The following is a 22,021-nucleotide window of genomic DNA, read 5'->3' on the forward strand; positions in this document are numbered from 1 at the left end:
TTGGGCATTTGTTCTTGGGCTAGGCGGTGGGCAATAAAAGAAAGGGAAGTTCGGTGAACATCGCAGCAGCAACCATGGCGCACTTGCAGTGACATTGATTTATGGTTCCATTGAAGAAACTCCAACCCCGACCGAGTTTTTGTATGCCGACACGAACGCATTTTGGGAAGCAAAAGTACGAGCTTTATTTAGCGGGAGAAGCTGTGGTGTGCGGCGTTGTGTGTATGTTTTTGCAGCAAAAAGCAACAAAAAACAAACCTTGCAATTTTCAGTCAAAACCAAGGATAAAAAAAACAAAAAATGTGTACCGTTTCTTTTGTGCAAAGAAATCGTTTTAAGATTTATATTTGGCAGTCTGAAAGATCGTTTGTTTGGTTTATGACCATTTTTACGCTTGCGTTTGATTGCAGTGCGTTGTAAATGTTTTGAGCAAATATTTGACAATACGTAACTGTGAAACCTTCGGCAAGCAATACTTTTTGCTGTGAATATGTTTAAAAATGCATGTAGAAAATGGTTTCTTTCCCACATTTATGTACAACTGATGGACGAACGTTTATAACATCCTAAATAAAAATCCAAACCATCATTTGAAATTAAAAATTTGTCAAATAAAAGCTAGCAACTAAAATTTGAAGTCTGTTGTTTATTTGGATTTTAAGAGATGTCGGCCAAGTTTAAAACATAAGATGGTTATGTCTGGTAAGTTTCATGACATAAAAAGGTGTAAATAAAATGAATATGCTTTCCTTACTTTTTTACTACAGAAAAAACAATTGCTTAAACTTTTATATTGCTTTATTTAATTATAGAGTCTTTGGATCTTTGAGGGCTCATTCGACTCTTTGTTTTACGTATTATTTTAATGTATTCCTGCTTATTAAGGATAAAATATAAAACAAAATCCTGTAAGACAAAGGGGAAATTCTATCAAAAAATATGTAGAGTAGGGGTTTGAATTAAATAACGTTGACTACATTAAATTACAATATTCAATTTAATGTACATTATAACATAAAAGTATGAGAGGGGTTCAATTGAACCGAAATGTTACAATATTTAATATAAAATCCAATCTCTTGGCCATCAAGCTAGGCGATGTTCATTTACCATAGTGCGTTCAGTGTCCGTCGATGATAATAACGGCTCACGCTGATACCCGTTGATCCAACGATAAGCGTTAATCTTTGATAAGAAGTTTCCCCGGTGGATGGAGTTTTAAAACACGATCACTGTGAATTAACATTTCCATATGCAGGTTTGATTAATCACTGTGTGCTAAGTGCGCCGATCTATCAATGTCGCGCATAGATGGATGAGCTTAGCGCTATCGAAATGCTCGTTCACCGGGGGTTATGTTGAAAAGAAGAAAACAAAAACACAAATCCAATATCGCAAGTACTGTATAGTACGCGTAAAATGCTCCCACCTATTCCACGAGTTACTCGCGGTTTCTTGGGTTCTCTCGCTCAAGATCTCACACCATACGACTCATGCGCATAAGACGGTAACCAATCATAGCGCCGCCGTCGAGCATATTACTGATTGCACGGTGCTCCCGGAGACTTTCTCGCGACCACGCTAAGTAGTGGTGCCAAAAATAGACCTTAGCATTGGTCAGAGAGGCCTACGCGCCGCGGACGTACAATGCGTCAGCGAGTCTTTCCGACTCGGACTGCGCGAACTTACAGGTTCGTTTGTAAGCACCAGATTTGTAACGAAAGCGCGGCCCTCAACCGCGGCTCGTTGGTCTAGGGGTATGATTCTCGCTTCGGGTGCGAGAGGTCCCGGGTTCAATTCCCGGACGAGCCCGAGTGGTGAATTCATTTTTGTTTTGATTAATTCTTGGAATTAGGTTCAACATTTTTTTCTTCAAATGTTGTGTGTGTTGCATGTAGTATTTGTGACAAGAGTTAGCTTAAGAAATTTTGTTAAGATGTACTGTAATCAAAGAAGTACAACTATGCTATTATTACAATTATATTTTCAAAATGAAGTTTTGTACTACGACTCACAGGGTGTTATGTTTTGCCGTCTGCTAGCATATGTGCATCGATAGAAACAGAACTGCAATATCCTTGATCTTCAGAAGGCGTGGCTTCTCTCTCTCTTTCTTGTTTGTACACGTCCTGATAATGGTTGCGAATTCGCGATCAGGCAAACAGTGAGCGAACCAATGGAAAGGGTTTGCCTGGTTGCATGCCGGTTTTAGTTCTGTTCCTCTTATCTTTGCCTTTTGCTGTTATATTCGTCTCTTCACATTTTCTTTTGCAGCATAGGAATTCTCTACACGCATTTGCGAGGATATAGCAGCGTAGTTATAGGAGGCTTCTCAAAATAATCAGCCATTTTTAACAAATGATCTCCCCTAAAAAGATCTTTTTTCTTGTCATATGTAACTGTCCTTTTTGAAAAAAAGTGTGAAGGAGTTTCAACTAAGAAAAAAGGGCTTAAAATCTCTTTTGATACCTACTCTACAAAACCTACAGTTTCTCGATTTGGATACATAAAGCTCCTCTGAGACCACTTCATTTTGTAACCGTTTTAGATTTTGCGTTGATGTTTGTGATAAAAAAACAGTAATGGTTATGCACACTTGTGAACAATGGGCTTCAATTTTCTACAGCTATAAAATAGTATTTCTTCAAATGCAATTCTACAGTTCGAAGCATCTTGCGCATCTCAACGACCCTTCACCCGGCTCACTGAGTTAGTTCAAGATGATCACTGCTAGGACACACAGAACACAAAAACAGCCCAAACAAACACAAAATAACAATAAATTAGTATCGTAAATAAAGTTTTATGGACAAATTTGAATGCATAAACAGCAATTGTGCCAGTCACACCGGCATTTCCCCACACCTAAACGCCCCTAGGGAGTCCACCAAGAAGAAGCTCGGTTTCGTTCGAAGGAGTGCACGCCAGTGTTATGGGCAGTAAGCTACACACTCGCACCCTACAACAGTCCACCCCGTTCAAATTCGGCAGCCCGCGGGTAGGCTGAAACTCGTAAATGTCCGAAAAATTTATGCAAAGTGTCTCGAAAACTCGGAGGGTTCCCCCCACGGTCCGGACCTGAAAATGGAATTGGAAAATTTTTGCACTTCTTCGTAATGGCATTCGCATTGAAAAGCTTCCCAAATTGAACAAACTTTGCTTAGATGCGGTAAGGGTTTTTTTGGGTAGTCTTCTTCTTGAACGGTTTTACTGCACCATTCGAAGGAAGTCTCGGTGGGTGTGTAGGTGTAGAGGTGGGATACTTTAAAGTGACCCTCCCGGCGGCCAACGGTGATGAGGAGGAATGGTTTCATTTTTGACTCCTTTTTGTTATGCTAAAGGGCTTGTGGCGAGAGTGTTTTGCAGCAAAACATTCTTGTGTAAATGTCCCATTTGAAGGATTATGTACCAGTCATATACTTCAGGGAAATCCAATGTCAAATACTTTCCTTAAATTTACATGAAGTAAGATAAAGAAAACTCCATTCCTTTTCTCCCAAAAAACCTCACTTTTTTGCTTTATCACACAGTAAAATCAAATATAAGGATTAACCAACTGTGTTCCATGTTCACAACTTTAAATCTAAGACGACGCGATGAATGAACCAAGATTTAATAAATGGTTAAATGAAAATATTCAAATTTAATTCAAAATTTCTCTAGAAAGAATTTAAACCAACTTGATTTATACTAAACTACGAAAAGCGTGAGTAGATATATTTGAAACGTTAGTTCCGCCATTTTTCCTTCAGAGGTCCGCCTGATGAAACTGCAAATCGAATTTGCACACTTTCTTCAATCATCATATTGCGAGTGAAGAGAAGCTTTGATGCTTCTCATTGCAAACCGTCTTCTACTCTTACCCGATACTCTTTCTCCAAAGGATCAAACGTTTGGCTATCTACATCTCACCCATCCACCATCGAGCACAAACGCGCAACATTTGTTAAGAAAAATTTCCACTCACCAAAAGAAAATATGCTTTATCCACCGGCACTAAAAGCAGTGTAATAAACCGCGCCACGCAAGCATTAAGCTCAATTTAAACCCCATCAACGAACGTAGCTGCCAATCGAATCTTTCAATCAAACTCTTCACCGAACGCGGGTTAAGACCGTGCCCAGCAGCATCAAACGACTGTTGGGGAGGAATTCAGTTGGAGACGTTGTACTGCCTCGCGGCTAGCCTCAGTGTACACCAAATATTCAATCCGGACGTTCCGGAACGCGGAATCCTACCCCCTGGTTGCTCACCGATCAAAGCCGAATGTGGTAGGGCATAAAAGCATAAACTTGCACACACACAGAATCGTTCACCCTTCGATACGTCCGTAATAAGCCTTTAAATTGGTCTCCGAGCTCAGCCCCACTCGAAGAACCTTCGTCTGTTAGGCATCCTGCGAGAGGAAATGTCATCTTTCGTCTTACGTCGGGATTCATTTCCGGTCGCAGCAACTGCTTAGCCGAAATGAGTACTTGTTGTAGTCGGGGGGGTGGAGATTCGATTTGCCTCCGGCCCTTCCACAGCAAACCATTGCGAGCGCAATACTATATCGAAAATCGATCAAGGTTCCCAGCCCAATTCCGGTGGTGCTGTAGGAAAAAGGAAGCCGAACACACACACACACACACACACACACACCACTGCTGACGACTGTGTGGTTTATGCATCGCGCAACATATTGATGTGCTAAACGGTACATGAAATCCATAGCCGAAACACGCTCACCGGAACCGGATGGGATGGTTTTGGATGAGCGAAGATGCAACTGTGCTGGGGTGAATAGTAAGTTGGAAGAAGATTCCGCGGCTCGCCTGGACATACCCTCTCATCATGATGACGCGCGACCACACTCCACGCACGCACGCACAGATGGTTCGCGATTCCGGTCGCATCGAGTGCCCCCGATATGGCCAATATATCTGTGGTGGAATGGTTTCCGCCCTGATTGGGCACGATTATGCGTCTGCGAATCCACCGATTCACCCGTGGTGGTAATGCAATGAAACAAAGCGTTGAATGTCCTTACGGTACAGAGACGGAAGAACGGAACGGCATTTGACACACACACACACACACACATACCCACCAAGGTATTTGCCGTGAAAATAACAATTTACAGAAAATGGTTTTATTATGCTAATCAATTAGTGCCGAACGGTTCCCGTGCCAGCTTCAGCTGTGCAGGGCGTCTCACATAAACTGCCGCGTCTTCTAATGCCGGGCGGCAAATGGTGCAATTTGGTGCAAAAAGCTTTCAGCCTCCGTGAAGCAATTGAAGAGCAGAAATAAACAAAACGCATGACATAGGGAGGGCTGTTGAAAGGGAAGGTGGAAGGCAGGAAACAAATTGTTAATCAAATCAGCTAACGAACAGGCGGCAGGGGATCAGGGGAAGGGGAGGGAGCGTTGGGAAATTCGAGGAACTGTGTTTTCCCTCGTGCAGCGCTATTTTTGTCTCAGAGCCCAGTGCTCTTCGCGAGTTTTGCACCATTTTGAAAATTATTTCTGAAAGCACTTTGGGACGGGCACCTAAGCTGCTTTATTTGCATGCCTACTCCTTCGAGTGAGGCGCACACTCACACCCACTGATAATGTAATGGATGGAGCCTCAACGATGGCAGCATGTGGAGAATGAATATCTCGCGTGTACAGATAAACAAAATATTCACACATCAATTTTGGTCCTTTCGACAGGAGGGTGCGAGCGAAAAAAGCGTTCCAAATTGCATATAGAAAATGGTTTTCCTAGATATACACAGCTAGGGTGACGTTGGGTGAACCACAAAGAAAAAGTTGAACTTTACTCTTCTGGGGGAAAATATCGGCGAGCGTCTATAGCCCTGAAGAAATCGGCAAGTTAATTTGTTTCATTTAGATGATTTTGATTACCATTTTATTGACACGACGCGATTCCGTTCAGGATCACTTAGTTAGAATGGTGGATTATGTGCTTGATTGTGTCGAATATTTGAAAAAAAAAATTCCCCACACGACAACTCGCTGTCAAGGAAAAAGGAGTGCTCAGAAAAGGTGTCCTGATTTTTTTTTGTGTGGCCATGGTAAATATTACAAAGTTGTGACAATTTGTTGTTCGCAGTAAGTATCTCGTCGACAGCCCCGGTAATGGAAGTGTCATGCTGTGTCTCCTGATGCGAACCATCATTGTGCCATCAATCCACTTGACACCGCAGGAAGTGCACGAAGGAAACAATCACACGTTATGGGAGGAAGATTTCGTACATACTTGCTGATAACGGAAATATTGACATTTCTTCCGATGCGGAGCGTGCGAGGCACAGCATGTTGTGCACGATAGGCAGCATGGAAAAAATACGAGTTTAAGTCGTGTGGGAAAGAGGTACTTTCGATCCATCTTGAATGTTTCAATGTACTGTGAACACACCTAGTGTGGCATACATATTTTAAAAGAAATCGCTTTAAAGGATGTAGGGAAAATCTTCTGTTTTTTTTTTTTCACACGTAGTTCGAAATGTCTGGTAGGAGTGCGATTTGCGCAACTTTATTTTGTAGCTAGTGATACTTTTAAAAAACCAAGGGAGTCTCGTAGAATTACTACATTTAAGCGAGCATTTTAATTATAAATACTGCTTTGATAGACATTTCTTATTACTAAGTGACTGACTTATAACTAATTGTGACATCCGGGCGTCATCAATAGTTGTGAGAAATCCATGGTACTGGTAGAACTGATATTTCGAATTCCGATTTCGGATCGGATCGCAAACTTCAACCAGCTAATTGAATTCTAAACATCATCCCCATCTTAGTGCCCCCGTGATGACGACTGAATACCTAGCTATGTGGTATCAAGAAGTCTAGTAAGCCAAATGATCGACGTAATCTAGCAAGTCTTAAAGCCAAGACGAAGAAATTTAAGCTACTCAGTAGATAGATGTCAGACCCACCTAATGAAAAACTATTGAGCTCTATAGTCCTGGTTTATACTACCTTCGAAGATGCTTGCTCGGGCTACGATCACGATCGTTTTAGTATCTTCTTCTTCCTTGGCACAACAACCTCAAGAAGTCTCGGCCTGCCATTTCTGCCTTCCTTTGACTTGACTTTACACGTAGCAAAGTAGGCAGTAGAATTACAACAGCAGAGTCTCCATTCTCGTCGATTTGAAAGTCAATGTTTGTATACCAATTTTATTCGTCAATTTTACTAAATGATTGCCATTTTAAACGCCCTGATACGCTGCTATCACGAAGGAATCAAGGCAATTCGAAGAATTGATCATCCAGCTACATTAAAATTAAGCCTAGGAGGCCAAAAAGTTTGTAGTGCGATGGAGATGATGATGAATGACTAAAGCTATTACATAAAAAAGCTCTTCCGCAAAAATCAACTGTATGCGTATGGAGCGTTTAAAGCAGTTCAAATACGTTTTATCCTATCTCTCGTTCTATCCGTTCCACACTCTTTGAAAAAGCGAGAAAAATCATTGAACCATTTTCGGTAATGTGCCAAAGTTAAATGCGTACCAATTTTTTTCTCTCTCCATGTTTCACCGTTATCAACTAACACGTTTGATGTTATTATTTTCATTACCTTTTTATATTTCATGCATCCTGGCGCTTTTTGTTTCACGACTGATCAGTCAATGTCAATTTCCGTTCCGTTTTACCCGTTCGATGCTTGCGGTCGGAAGCTGGAATATCGTCATTCTTCCGTGCGCGCGAATGCACCGTGACATAAACCGTGCTGCTGTTGCTGCATTCGTACTGCATCCCTCTCGTATTGCACTTTCCAATCCCAATTGGCCGGTGTGCGTGTGTGTGAGTGGCTTCGGTACACGTTCCCATCCCGGGGTTACGAAATTGAATTTTTAATATTTCGCATCAAATGTGCATGAATATTTCAACCATTCGGCAGCAAATTGGCACCCGTTCGCTGCCAATTCCCCTTTTCTGCAAACTCACCTTCTGCTTCCCCCTTGCCAGTGCATCTGAACTGGACCGACGTTGGGACACGCGCCTGCAATCCGAGAGTTCGGGTACCACCAACAATGCTGCTGTCTGCCTACTCGTGTCCTCTCTCGTCTCTTTGGCACAATTCTCGCTTGTGAATGGTAAATGTTGCATTCGTCCTTCTACCGCAGGCAACTTAATTGAACGTTTTGCGGTTTTTTTATGTCTCCCAATTGGGCTCCCGATGAATGCATAATGTGAGTATGGTTCGGCGAATTTTTATCCCCGTGCCCAGGGCATTTGGTTTGTCGCGTAAATTAAAACACCATTTCATGATTCATGCAAACCTGAAGCACGGCCAACAGATGCTTATTTCCACCCGATTCTGCCATTATGCAGGGTTTTGAAAGATTTTTCCATGCGGGGTTATACAAACGATGATAGCAATCAAAATCTTGTTTTTGGCGACTTATAATGATAGAAAACAATATATCGATACTATTTATGAAGACTTATTCCAGTTGATACCAGGTGACGTTAAAGTACTTTAGGTTCCTAGCAAACATGATGGACAACAACCCTTGAGACTGTGAAACGCATGTCACCGTTAAAACCGGAAGTCGCTCTTCTCCTACTATTTTCAGCTCATTCAGCTAATGCAACGTCCAACCCCAAAAACTTACGCAGCAAGAACCGAACTCTCCATTCTTTATTAGCTCCCGGGCACCCTAGGACAAAAATAAACAAACATACGAACCATCGATGAAGCGCAACGTGGATTTGACTGCTAAGCGAGGCCAGCTGTGACACCATCCATCGAGACTGCAGTGCTCTGCAACGCGTGTGCAAGGGTCCAGCAGCCCGAGATGTGTTTTGCAACAAACAACAGCACAACAGTGTCGGGAAAACAAAACTGCGATGCCGTTTTAAACAAGCCGAACCACATGGCCAGTGTTTGATACGCGACCGAGCCCTTTTGGGGCGTACAAATAGAGCCAATCGAGGAAGGAAAAAGTGCCAAATACAAAAATGGCACACAAAAGAGACGCAGAAAATCAACCATTGATGAAAGGAGCGTAACGAGCAGGAACACACGCGAATGTCCGATGAAAATGAACATCACATGGTGAGCTTTTTTCTGGAATATCTGATTGAGAACCTTATCTGGATTCGTGTGTTCCTCAAATTTATCGCAACTTTGTATTTTTTCTGCACATATCATATTTCAGTTTTGTTCTAATTAACAAGATCGATTTCGATACTAGTTGCCAATCAAGCCTATTTGAACATGTTGATATGTGTTGGGGCTATCAAAAAGAGAAAAACAAAACACCCGATATTATTGGTTATAGCCATAAAGAAGTATATTGATTTTTCAACTTAAATTCTCGGTACTGTTTTGTAACTGGATGCATTAAAACCCTCTTAACTTCAAGCTTTAAGTTAGCCACTTGACGTTTGCTAACATGTTTGACTGCGAATGGCACTTGGCAATCTCTCGCTCGCTCTCTCTCTCTCTCTCTCCACAGACCCTTGCCTAATTAAGGAATGTCGATCAAATTTCCCAGAACTGCCAATTGTGTGCATTAAAACGAAAATGCCTTCCCGCTCGTTCGCCAAGCTGCATTTCATTACTTCCCGTGCGTGCATTTCGATCCCAAGTCACGGTGCACCGTCGGACGCGTTTCACATTTCCCCCCTTTTCTCATCCCACCGTCAGGTCGCGGTCAGACTTTTTATCAACATAGTTGTTGCAGTGGCGAAAGATGCTAAACTAAGCTCTGGCACCGGGAAGGAATTATGCAAACCTGAGTGCCCGCGCGACGGCTGCGAAAATCGAAACCCACCCGGTTTTCTGAAAGCCCCATGACACGGCCCTGATTCGAATGCAGCGCGGGGAAAACGTCAAATTCAATCAATCCAGTGTCCGACAAGCCGACCCGCCAGCCAGACAGAACTGACCGGGGAGAATGGGGGGTAGAGTTTGAGAATTGGCACCGATGCGTTAAGTCCGAGCGAACGTTCGTCGTGCCCAGTCGAGGGCGAAGAATTGTTCCGAGATTGGACAGGGGTTGGCCGTCGTTTTTTTGAAGCAGCAGAAAGAAAACTTCCACACCCCGGACTGTGCGCGCCAACGTTGGCGAGGTTCGCTGGTCTGCGCTTTGGCCAGATTGCTAAACAACATTTGCAACTGGCAACGTCACTTGGTTTCGGTCCCGGACGCGGGAACTTGAAAATGCAAATGCGGCTAATCGAACCGGGCTGGAATGCAGCTCGCCGTCCAGAATCGACGACCAATGTCCGACCAGCGATGCATACGGAAGTAACTGTTAATTTGCCACCATCGCCAACGGCAATGGAAAGAAGCCAATTCGGTTGGTCGTCGGTCATCCGGATTCTATGCCGGTGCCGTACCGATGGCGTGCCCGCAGCCACAGTCTGTCACCCGTCGTTTGGTCGGCGGTTGCGCGAAGTCGGATTAAAATTTTCCCTTTGAAAGTGCTTTAAATAATATCCAATTCCGGTGCAGACGGTACCATCGGGGAACATTCAGCAGCAGAACACGTCGCAAAATATTGGAACCACGTCATGTTTGAAGGATAGGGATATTAGATGAAAAATAGCTCGTACAACTTATTTTTTCACTGTCTTGCTTTAACGCGAATTGGAATTTGAATTCACCGAAAAAATAAGTAAACATAAAATAAATACATTCTACACGTAGCAGAGCATTAATTTGACTTTGACTTCATTACTTTAGCCGGAATGTATGTGTGTGCATTCACACTTCATCCGGCACCGTTGTTTGTGGAAAACATTTGCCTCGCGTATCACGCACGAATGCGATCGGTAAAGAGCGAACCGCGGGACGGGATTCAATATTTGAAGTTCGTTTGCTGTATTTTGCTTCCCATTCTGCCCATCGGTCCCCTTCCTCCTTTCCATCTGCCTTCCCGTAAAGAGGCACGCTTTGACTTTGCAAAATTAATGACTATTTTGTCTATCGATTATTGATTGATTGATTCGCTGGTGCGATCGGAATATTGATTACATTGCGAGGAACTGCGTTGCATTCGGCATCCCAAGTAAAACGGCTTTCATGTGTACGTCATTTGCAGGTTCTCATTTGAACGTTAAATTATAAAATAAACATTATTTAAGATGTTTGAACGATAGCTGTCGTCATAAAACTGTTATCAAATAGTACAGTGGTGGTAATAAATATAGACACGATAAATCATTCCATTATAACCTATCTTTATAGACGTACCTTTTACTAGAACTATGTAAATAAAATAATAACCCAGACTTTTATGTCTATGCTGGTAAAAAAAATATGCAAAACTTGAGACCTGAGAAAATTGTCGAACTTTGGTACCGTTTAAAGTGGATTATTAGTTTGATAATGCATAGCAAGCCAGATATCCATCTACTTCTTGGGTTTAACTTTATCTCGGGCTACGTACCACCATTTGCTCAAAATTGCAAAACTATTCGTTTTGTTTGCAGAACCTCTTCTATGATGTTTCTAAATATTTAGTATTTTATAGCTAAGTATTTCATATTCTTAATAACGCTCAACTAGCAATACGGCCAGGCCGTCCTACATGAATAAAAAAAATCTCTCAACTATTTATTGGATTCTCATAAAGAAATTCAGTCATACTAATTGTGTTTTAAAGCTATTATTACTAGCCATGTTAACTTAAAAATGTATATCTGATATTGGATCAAATCCCATCACGACAGTCTTCCCATATGCAGCACTGGCTATCTAGCCAAGAACAAACTCAAATAAAAATTCGATTAATGGCAGGCCAAGACCTCTTGAGGTTGTAGAGTTAAGGAAAAATGAAAACTGTATCGTAAATATTTAAATAAAAATTTTAACAATACGGCCAGCCCGACCTTCGTAGATAAAAAAATATGTAAACTTTGTGATGTTTCAGGCCACTTTCACGAAGAGTTACTCGAGTTATTTAAACTTGAGGAAAAGAAACCTGTTCACATATCATGTAATTAAGTGTAATTAAGAAAAAAATTGGTTTATATATTTTTAGCATTTGTTAACAAATATTCAATATCACAAAATATTCAAAAAACACTTCTCCATTATGTTAAAACATCTAGCAATGTATTATGTCTAAATTCTACATTATTTTCAAAAAGTTAGGCATGTAAAGAGGAACTTGTAGTGAAACATGGTTATCATTATTTTTACCACAATAAAATGCGCTCACAGAGGGATGGAAGAACGCTGGATCTCGACCCAAAGAATACTGACGATGGCATATCCCAAAAACAAACGGGATGAGATGATCACCTACGATACCGACCCTCGCAACCAACACTACCACGACTACTGGATGACGGATATATATCAACCGAGCTCACCCGGGATAAGGTGCCCTTTCACGGTTTTGGAGAAGGAAATGTTTCCAAAACATCGTGAATTGTTCTTATATTTGTAATTTAGCTTTAAGCAATACGGCCAGGCCGTTCTTTATGAATAAAAAAAAAATGCGCTCACAATATTAATTCGATTGTTTTCATTCGGATTCCTGCAAAAAAATCTCATAGATAGGTTCTTCAAACCAAACCAAAATTTGTCTTATACTTATCGCCACGTGTGTATTGTTGCATGCTTCACGTATTCTTCCAGCTCTAGAGTCTCTACCAAACTTTTCGCATCCAATCTTTAACACATCTGCCCACCACATTTTTGCAGCATGTGAACCGATAACGGTATCTTTAAAACAAAGCAACGAAATAAAAACATTACGCACGTATACACGTCTTGCCGTTTCGGTGGGACATGATTTGCATTTCGGTGTTTTGGTACTTCCCTCTCCGATCGCTCAGTCCGCCCCGATGTCGTTATCGGCTCGTGAATATTTCACACCAACCCACAACCTCACACAGCACGGCAAGTACGAGAGCAATCTCACCGGAAACATTCGACGCACTGGCAGGCAGGCACGTAAACGGACCCCGAACGGGCGGATCCGATACAATGGTGCGCATGGGAATCAATTTCCGTACATATTTCGCGATCTTTGACAGTTCCTCGCCAAGCTATCACGGAAGCCGAGCAACAGAGGTCACACCAAGATACAACAAAGCGATGCCAAATCGGAATGCGTGAAAGAGAAGGGAGAGAAAAAAAACGTATATGTCCCTTCGTATAAGGTTCCAAAGGTTTCGAATTCGATAGTCGATAATTTCTCTCCAGTACTGGATGGCCCTGTGTTGTGTTTGCTATGCACCGCACGTGTCACGTTTCACGTTTCGATGGGGATGGGGCCAGTCAGGCAGTGTACAGCCAACATGCACAGTACGCTGTGTGCTGAGAGCGCGCGAACAGTGGACGTTCCTTCGCCTGTTGTGCCGACCAAAATGAATGTTAATCAGATACGCGCAAAGGCAAACGCACGATTGAGGGAATACATTTCAGCGTTCTTCGTTACCGTGGACCTCGCGAACACTCACCGCCCAAGTGAAGCGAATCGAACACGGCGCATTAATCAAACTTTTATCGACAGCCTGCGAACCACGGTGAACCCGTGGAGCTCTAGCTGAGCGAATGGAGCTCTGGGTTTTAATAGCTCGCCCCAACACTCAGCACCACCGATGGTGAGACGGTGAAGTTGAACATTGTTTGAAAGAAGACAAAAAAAAAACAACATCTCACTTTAAAGTGCGTTCGAAATCGACGTTTGCCGGAACATATTGCATTGAGAGGTGTATCAAGGGTTCGTCTTCTCACTCACACGTCCCAGTGGTGATGAGTGGCGTGCGAGGGAGTCGGTCGCTCACTAGAGGACTCGAATTTCTCACACCGAAGCGAACGCGCACACGAATTCCCCGAGTACCGCGCGCAAACCGAGCAGAAGGTCAGGTGTTGAGTGTTTTGGCGAGCGAACGGCATGCAATGTGCTGCAAAAATGCATCCTTGTCATTGGGAAAAAATGGCTAAAAAAACAAGACAGCAACGATGCATTGAACTGATAATCCGAGCGGTAAAGGAAACGAGCTTTACATGTTTGCTTCTTTTTAGTTGCATTCTCCAACATGTTTCGGTCTCACTGATACAACAGAGCTAAACGAAACATAGGTCTTATCTGTTTGTTAATATACTTTTAGGAAGCCATATTTCTGTTAACATAGCAGTCTCCCCTGTGTCTTATCGCATTTTGGAAACATTTCTGCCTGTTTTTGTAAGCTTCGGTTCAGGCTAAGCTGGGCTCCAAACGACAAACCTCCACAAAGTTTTCAGGACCACACACACGTGACTCCTGGTTGGTAACGTGTTTAACGGCATGACTCGACTTTACCGAGTGCCATACGCCTTGCAAGAGTTTATTTGTTTGCACACCATTTTTCACACCATAACTGTTGCTTTTTTGGTTTGTTGTTCCGAAGGTAGTGTATATCTTTGAACAGCGAATTTCTCTAGCCCCGATTGTCAAGCGCGGTGCACCGTTAAATGCACCAGCTGCACCAGAGCATGCAACCGGATTCTGCACCTCAAACTGAGGTGTTTCGTTGTGTTTTTTGCTTCTTTATTGTCTCTTCAAAATGGCAGATGTTGGAGCAGAACTTTTTTTCGGATGGCTTTAAAAACCGGTACGACATCTGCCACGGGCAATGATGAAAGCGTGACAGTTATGACCCCTTTTCTGGGTGGGTGGCCTGCAGGACTCATAGGTCACCGTTTCAAAAACTTCTTGTGGGGCACAGGATGGTATACAGAATGGATGGTTGTTTGTTTCTTTTCTTTTTTGCCAAAAGAGCTGGTCTGCGTATTGTTGTTTCGTCGTCAAGTGTGGCTCCGGCGAGCAGTAAGAAGGCGTTTTACGACCTTAAAGTTTTGTCGAATACAAGCGACCGTTAAACTCATAACTTTAAGCACGTTTTTGAGGACTCATGTTGGTTTTCCAATAAAAACTGACAAAAACTGGTTTTTACAGAGCTACATCTCTGTTCAAGACAAGACTTTACGCGAGTTGTATCTCAACATTATGATGTTCCTTGAAGACACTTTTTGAAGCAACGAAGTCCCTGCAGAACATCATCGAGTGTTTCACCGAAAACTGGTCCAAACACGATGCTAGTTGAGCTCCTCGCTATTAAACATTTAATATCGCACAAAACGCATATATTCGATTCTATCTGGTCGACTAATAGCTTGGAAATGGCATCAAACGAGCATATATCACATGCATTCAGCCCATTTTCCTACCGTTCGTTACGGTTCAACCTCATCACGCCTCAGCTTTGCGACACTTTTGCCCTTTTTGGTAAGAATTTTCCAATCTCGCATTCATAAAATCACGCGACAACGCGCGTACGGAGATCATGATGATGATTGATTGCATTTGATTTCATCCATCAGCCGGAAACAGCGTACTGCACTATGCATTAAGCGCACCATCGTGCGGCCATTGAAAAGCGACGTCATGTCAGAATGGTTGAATTTGTCCGTGTCCAGTAATTTTTTCCAAAAAAATATATATATGAAGAGCGACATCAACAAACTGCGACAGCTCTCCAGTACGCCAGCACGCTCGCAATTGTCAAATGAAATTGAAATGCTAAATTAATTCGTACACGTTCCAGTCTTGCATAAAGATGTGCACCGTCCTAGACTCTAATTCATCTACAAAAATCGCGACACGAACAAAATTGGAATGAGATTCCCATTTTCATGAGCAACTTTTCTGTGAAGCATTTTCTTGCCTGTGCACCATTTCCATTCAATTTATTTCAGTCAAGTTTAGTGCGAAAAATCCGTCACTTCCGGTGCGGAAATGAGACTTCTTCTGCTTCGGCGTATTTCGCTTCCGGCCGGTAGCATCCCTGTACTCGAAACGCTCCCCAAGAAATCTGATTGTGACTTTTCACACAGCCAGCGTGAGCAAACACGTATCGCTCATTAGACCGCCCAAGTGTGAAGTGTGGCTTTATTTGGGTGGGAGGTGGGTTGGCTTTACGAGGGTAAGATTTCCGTTCGAAATGTGATGTATTCATTGCAAACGCTCATTTGCTGATGAGATGAGTTTACGCGCCCAAAACTTATAATACGCGGACAGCATGCCACCAGTGTGGCGAGTGTACCGGGAGTCGAAAAACGTTGAGTACCTTTGGAATATCCCCTGGCAGAGGAACCACCCATTCACACAGATTTCACCATTTCACTCAGACGGGTGGGCCCTCGGATGGTGACACGCATGATGTGCTGTGTGTGGGTTCCGGCGATCGGGTACGATTTGCTTCGCCCGGTAACACGTGGACTCACACAACCGCCATTCGCAGCTGGGTCACTCGGCGGGTTGGCTAGTTACCCGAGGTTACCCGGGTGCCCGGATACACGCGGGCGCAAAGGCTCGAGTTACCCCGCCGGTTCCGAGCACCGAGTTCCGTGCAGCGAGTGCTTGAGATCGAGTGCTCTGGGGTTTTGGCGCGAACGGTTCCGGATGCTTCGTCCACCGGGCGGTGGCCTGTCATTTTTGCTGATCGCCTGGTAGTCCGCACACTCAGCAGATTGTCGCTCAGCACTCTAGCGTTCTCACTATTTCATGGCACACTATGGCACTCGAGCATTGTCGCTAGGCGACAAAAAAAATGATGCAACAGAAATCAAATACAATTCAGTAATAGGACACCTTGGCTCACACAAATTCAGCAAAATATATGGATAAGCGCATCCATTTTCTTATCAGCGGGCTCGTCCGGGAATTGAACCCGGGACCTCTCGCACCCGAAGCGAGAATCATACCCCTAGACCAACGAGCCACATGTACAAGTACTTAAAATAATGTGCAAAATTGAAAACATGCTACTTTTATCAACCTCACACCACCAGTCGCTGATAAGACTCTAGAAAGCGAACTTCACACTAATAGTAGCCAGTACTTCTTCATTTCTGTAGCAGAGTTTTTGTTGTTGTATTTTTAGATACCTTTTTAGGCCACTCTATTTGATGCTACAGATGACCATTTATCATGTCGATTTATGGCTAAACAAGTTGTTGGTGAAGTGAGAAACAGTGACGCCTCTCTTAGGCACCAGACATTCAACGCTAGCATTGCGATACCAGGCAACGATCGAAAGAGAAAGCGAACGAGAACATTAAACAGAGCCGAACTACAATAAAATATGTCTTAACATCATTATCGATCACTTAAAACCGATTGCTCGTTTTTCCGGCACAACACCCACAGGTGGAACCGATTCTATCGATGCAATGCTCTACTGTCCTTGAGCACGGCCACAAAGCACTTGCCGACAGGCGCTAGTTTTGCCGACAGTTCTATCGGTACTATGCTCCATACCTTCCAAAAGAACAAAAAAATCTCTGCCACTGCCGTCAGTTATCGGGGTCCTGCTTAAACCACTCTACTACCACTACTGCAGGCCGTCCAGCCATTTGGAAAGGGGAGCGAAAATTTATGAAACTGTTTGCATGCTGGCCTACCGCTTTTGAACTCCCGCCAGCATTGGATAGACCGGCCGCCTCAAGACAGCGCGCGGCTGTATCAAGATTCGAAGCCAACACAGGCAAACTCTGGCATAGGCGCATCCCCTTGGAGTGAGCGTAGAACGAGAGACCTAGCAACATGGAGCTGCAATTTGCTTGAAATTTATCGTCCAAATTGTCTCTCGTCAGAGCGCGTGGCCCCCTTTTTTTTGCGGCCCCGAACACACCGGCTCGACGAGATGGAAAAACTTTCGGTTCAAATTATTTTCCTTGTACCACACTACACGTCCCCAACTAGCGTCGCCTTTCGGGCACTCGGCGATTCTATTGGTGGGCATAAATTTTCCGACTATTTTTACTGCCCATTTGAAGGCCAATAATGCAACAGCTTGGCGTAACTGCAAGGCAAGGTTTGTGGTATGGGAGCGCGTGGAGCGTGGACGGCCACGGCTCACGTTTTATTTTCCTCGTCCTGCAACACATAATTATCCAAAAGTTGGCAAAGAAAAGGTTGGTATTCGTCGTGCCTTGAAGAAGACGCAAACGTGAAACTTTAGCACCTACCAACTGGCATGGGCAGGCAACATTGCCGGGCGGTATCAAGGCTACTGCCTCGCAACCATACTAACCTTAACATCGAAAGTTTTCCAAGCCCAATCCTAGCCATTATTTCACTGTTTGCCTCGTTTGCATGCAGGACGAACAGTAGTCTAATTAAATTGCGACCTGATGGAAAAACGATTTCCCTTTCGTTTTGGGGCGTGCTTGCTAGACTCGCGGCACTCCCGGGCAAGAGTTGATGAACAGGGATGGTAGTAGTTCATTCAAAGAAGGGAAATGAGTTGACTAATTTACTGTTTCGTCCAACTCGTTTACCAAAGTTTAGGACGTTACTTTTTCTTCCTTGACCTTGAACAACAGAGAAAATTTTCACGTTTACTGACTCTATTCAGTAACATTAATTACTTTTTTACTGAGTTCGTTTTGTATGAGTTTTGAATTTTTACTCTGGCAGAGAAAGAATTTTCTACCACTGTGGCACAAAGATTACATTAATTTGTTAGCCCTTAAATGTGCGGAAAGAGAAAAAATGAGAAATTAAAGGACATTTATCAAATTCCAACTACGCTTCACTAGAAAGTCACTAAAAGTCGTCTCATCAAGAAATTGGTCCACCTCCGCGTCACCTTTCAACCTCGGGCGGAACTGATGAAGCCATTCGCTTCCGGATTGTGCAAACATCGTATCAATCTGAATCCTCGCACTCCGCGCGCCGCGTATACCACCCACACCCACAGTTTCATGCGTGACCACGAAAGCATGACGGATAATAAACGAATGATTGTGTATTTCATCATCGTTCACGGATGTCTCCTTTCGGCCATTCGATCGAGCCAGGACCGCGCAGCAGTTGGAATCGTTGGCGTTATTGCTCCCGTTTGGCCATGGCTTGTGCGCTATCGGGGATTGATTAATGAACCATACTGAACCACTCATAAATCATCCACCGTTGGCCCCCTGTTTTGTTTCGGCAGACGCTCGTAAGACGTAGGGGAATTTATGCCAACCGAACCAGGAATTGCTCCCCCCTGGAAAATGAATCCCTGAATGATTTAGAAATGGCGGAAGAACCCTGCGGTACCGGTGGGTGGAGAAGCATATTCAAATTTAGCATCACCAATATAAATGTTAACGAAACCGTGTTTCCTTTGCGTGTCGTGGAATGATGTATGTATTTTTGTATTGCTTTTATGAGTACACATTAAATGTGGAAGGTTGGGGAGGTTGTGAATGTGATGTCACCAGTTCGAAGCATTTGACAACCGGTGGATGTGACAATGAAGTGATAACCACAGAGAACGATTCAAATGAAGCATTGTTAGTTGTGAATGGATCACTTGCCAAGTAAGAATAAATATTGTTTCATTCACATTAATTGCAGTTGTAGTTGTTATTCAAATGAAGGCTCAGAGCAAGCTTTAAATTGCTTTCCTTCAAATTATTTTCCTATTGATTAGGACCACAAATCTGGCGTCTCGGATGCTTTAAGGAAGCATTTAACTCTGGTAAGTATGAAGAACATCATCAAACGAGCAACTCTTTCACAGCCATAGAGTAACAATTCCAACGTCTACTTCGACTTTCTATGCACATAAATCTGAAGTGCTTTACCCGCAGCTTAATGCATTTTGAAGCAGTTTTTAATGGTACACAAATTTATCTCAAAAAGATCCTCGCGTGCGGCATAAATTTCGCGACTAAGAACTGCAACCTCCACACGATAAAGGCATCTCCGGTTGACAAAGTACATGCATAGCTCTGTTGCTAGATGGCGATAAACGTTACATTTTACACATATGCCCAGACTTTCGCCAAGCTCAAATCCTTTCAGGGCAATTATGCGTCGTTTGGCGAGACGTATGCTAAATTCGAACCAACACGAGTTTTACAAAGAATAAAAAATACTATCACAAAGTTCCAAAACGGTTCGCTATTTCGCCCGCGGGGCACTAAAGTTTTCCGAACGCTTTGCAAACGCTCGTCGCTGGGAAGTGCAACCAATGCGCAGAACATGCGAACGATGCGGAATGGTGATTTATCGTTGGATTAAGTGTGACATTCCGTCGTTTACGACGTTCAATAGATACGGGGCGGTTTCGAAAGGGCCGTTCGCTGAATGACCCTCTCTGTCGGTGTGACAGACACGGTTCGAGTAAAAGACGACCGCGCACGAGTCCTGGTCCGAGTCGTGTTTGTAAATTGATGAGAATTGATTTTTTGTTTGTTCCTCCTTACCATTGAGTCGCTACATGGTCTTTGGTACAACTCTTGTCCACTGGATGTCGAACAAACACAATGTGACAAAGCTTCAACAATCGCGCGCTTCAATATGGCGGAACCAACACTTTAAGCTACACGTAAAGCCCTATACAATATTCCGGCATGTTACGAACAGTGTCGCTTAACATACACAAAACATCGGGTAAATCGGGTACTTCGGCTTTCGAAAAGAAAAGCAGTTAATGCATTTCAATACTGATAAGCGATACTAGCACCAATGATGAATGCACCACCAGCACTAACCGGTCCTGTGCCACAATTAACTTCTCATGATGTGTAAATAATTTGGACCATCTAGACGTACATGCACCCGATTTCTATCCTCTCACATGGACTCACGCTTCGACGGTCAGGAACAATGGCAAGAAACAGATCCTTCCGGCAAGACTGACATTACCGTTACATGAGCGTGCGTAACTCTGGTTCTGGATCGTCCACCGTGCTGCTGTCGGTCCTGGTCCTGGGCTATCAATGTTGACAGCTGTTCAACCATTCAAATAAAGGATAAGCTGATGTATAGCACTCGGGGCTGTCTAACATGGAACGTGCTAAATGCCGCACCGAATTACTGCACGGTTCCTGCAGCGGCACACCAAGGCCCCGAAGCACCAGCGGAGACTCGGTTTTCGGTATGCATGGTGGACGGGAAAAACGGCTGATGGGAAGACTTTCTCAAACTTCTACCGTCCTTGCCGATTTGCAAAAGGATCTCGCACCGGAGGAGTTCTCGAGCGCGTGTGGAGAAGCCAATGAGTGACTGAAGAAGAAAATAAATTTACTTTCCATTGTTCGACGATGTCATCTTTATCTCCGGCACAAGACAGCTCGACAGGCGCAAGCAGCGGAGAACCGGCATGCCCTGCTATAGCCCTCCTGCCTGGGCTACGCAGTGGGAAGGAAGAACTTTTCCTTTTGTTACCGAGTGAACCGAGCGAATCGAGCGACAGGACAAGGTAGCGAGTGTCAAGCAGTGTATCCTTTCCCCGGTTTCGTTCTGTATCGTTCACTTCTCTTTCACACTCTCTGTCTTCTTTCCCCCGGTCTCGTTTTTCTACAGATCTCTTCTATTTACCAAAACCCTGCTTCACTTCGTGTGTTCTACCCACAGTTGCGTTATTGATAAAGCATCGCATATTCGAACGCCACCATCGTGCCTCTATTTACACGTCTATCGCACGTCACGAAGAAGAAAAACTCGGCCTTTTCCAAAAAGCACGCACTCTTCCAGCAAACTCTGTGAGGAAGAAGTATTGTTCTCTGGAGCATCTTTCCCGGCGGTTTTCATTCGCCCTTCCCGTTTGCCGGATACACACCACGCCTTGCCGACGTTGTCGGCTTCGCCGAGAAGTTGCTTCATCTTTCAGAAAATCCACTGGGTGTAAGAATAATTTGACAGATTAATAGGAGCATCTCCGTTCCAGAGCTACCGCCAGGCGCCGGGAGAGAAATACGCTTGCCACGGATTGCTTGTAGGTGTGCGCCTGAAGTATGGCGCTAACAAAATGGAAATCCTACAACTGTTTTTTTTCTTGCTCCTTTCCTTTTCTGCTCACGCTCACGAACGAAAGTGAAGATTAGATTGAGGATCTGTGCGATGGATGTATTATTTCTTGCATGAAGAATGCGAGTACAAAATTGAAAGGAGGTCTGACGGGGAGATAAGCTATATTAGGAAAAGCACAGACGTTGTTGTAGAAAAGATTCCTTGCCTCTGGTATATGAACATAAAAATTATTTACGATTTCTTGTAATTGTTATTCTTCAA

General features: G+C 43.6%; 1 protein-coding gene and 2 non-coding genes across 3 annotated transcripts in view; 1 reads left to right on the plus strand and 2 right to left on the minus strand.

Annotated features, from left to right (window-relative positions):
* Window positions 1–22,021, minus strand: part of LOC118504626 (protein winged eye) — a 263,745-nt gene that overhangs the window by 178,865 nt on the left and 62,859 nt on the right. The window lies entirely within an intron of this gene.
* Window positions 1,741–1,812, plus strand: Trnap-cgg. Its single transcript has one exon. It is a non-coding gene; the product is annotated as a tRNA-Pro (tRNA).
* On the minus strand, window positions 16,659–16,730 carry Trnap-cgg. The gene has a single exon. It is a non-coding gene; the product is annotated as a tRNA-Pro (tRNA).

The sequence above is a fragment of the Anopheles stephensi genome, chromosome 2 (assembly GCF_013141755.1).
Source record: "Anopheles stephensi strain Indian chromosome 2, UCI_ANSTEP_V1.0, whole genome shotgun sequence".
NCBI classification, from domain to species: domain Eukaryota; kingdom Metazoa; phylum Arthropoda; class Insecta; order Diptera; family Culicidae; genus Anopheles; species Anopheles stephensi.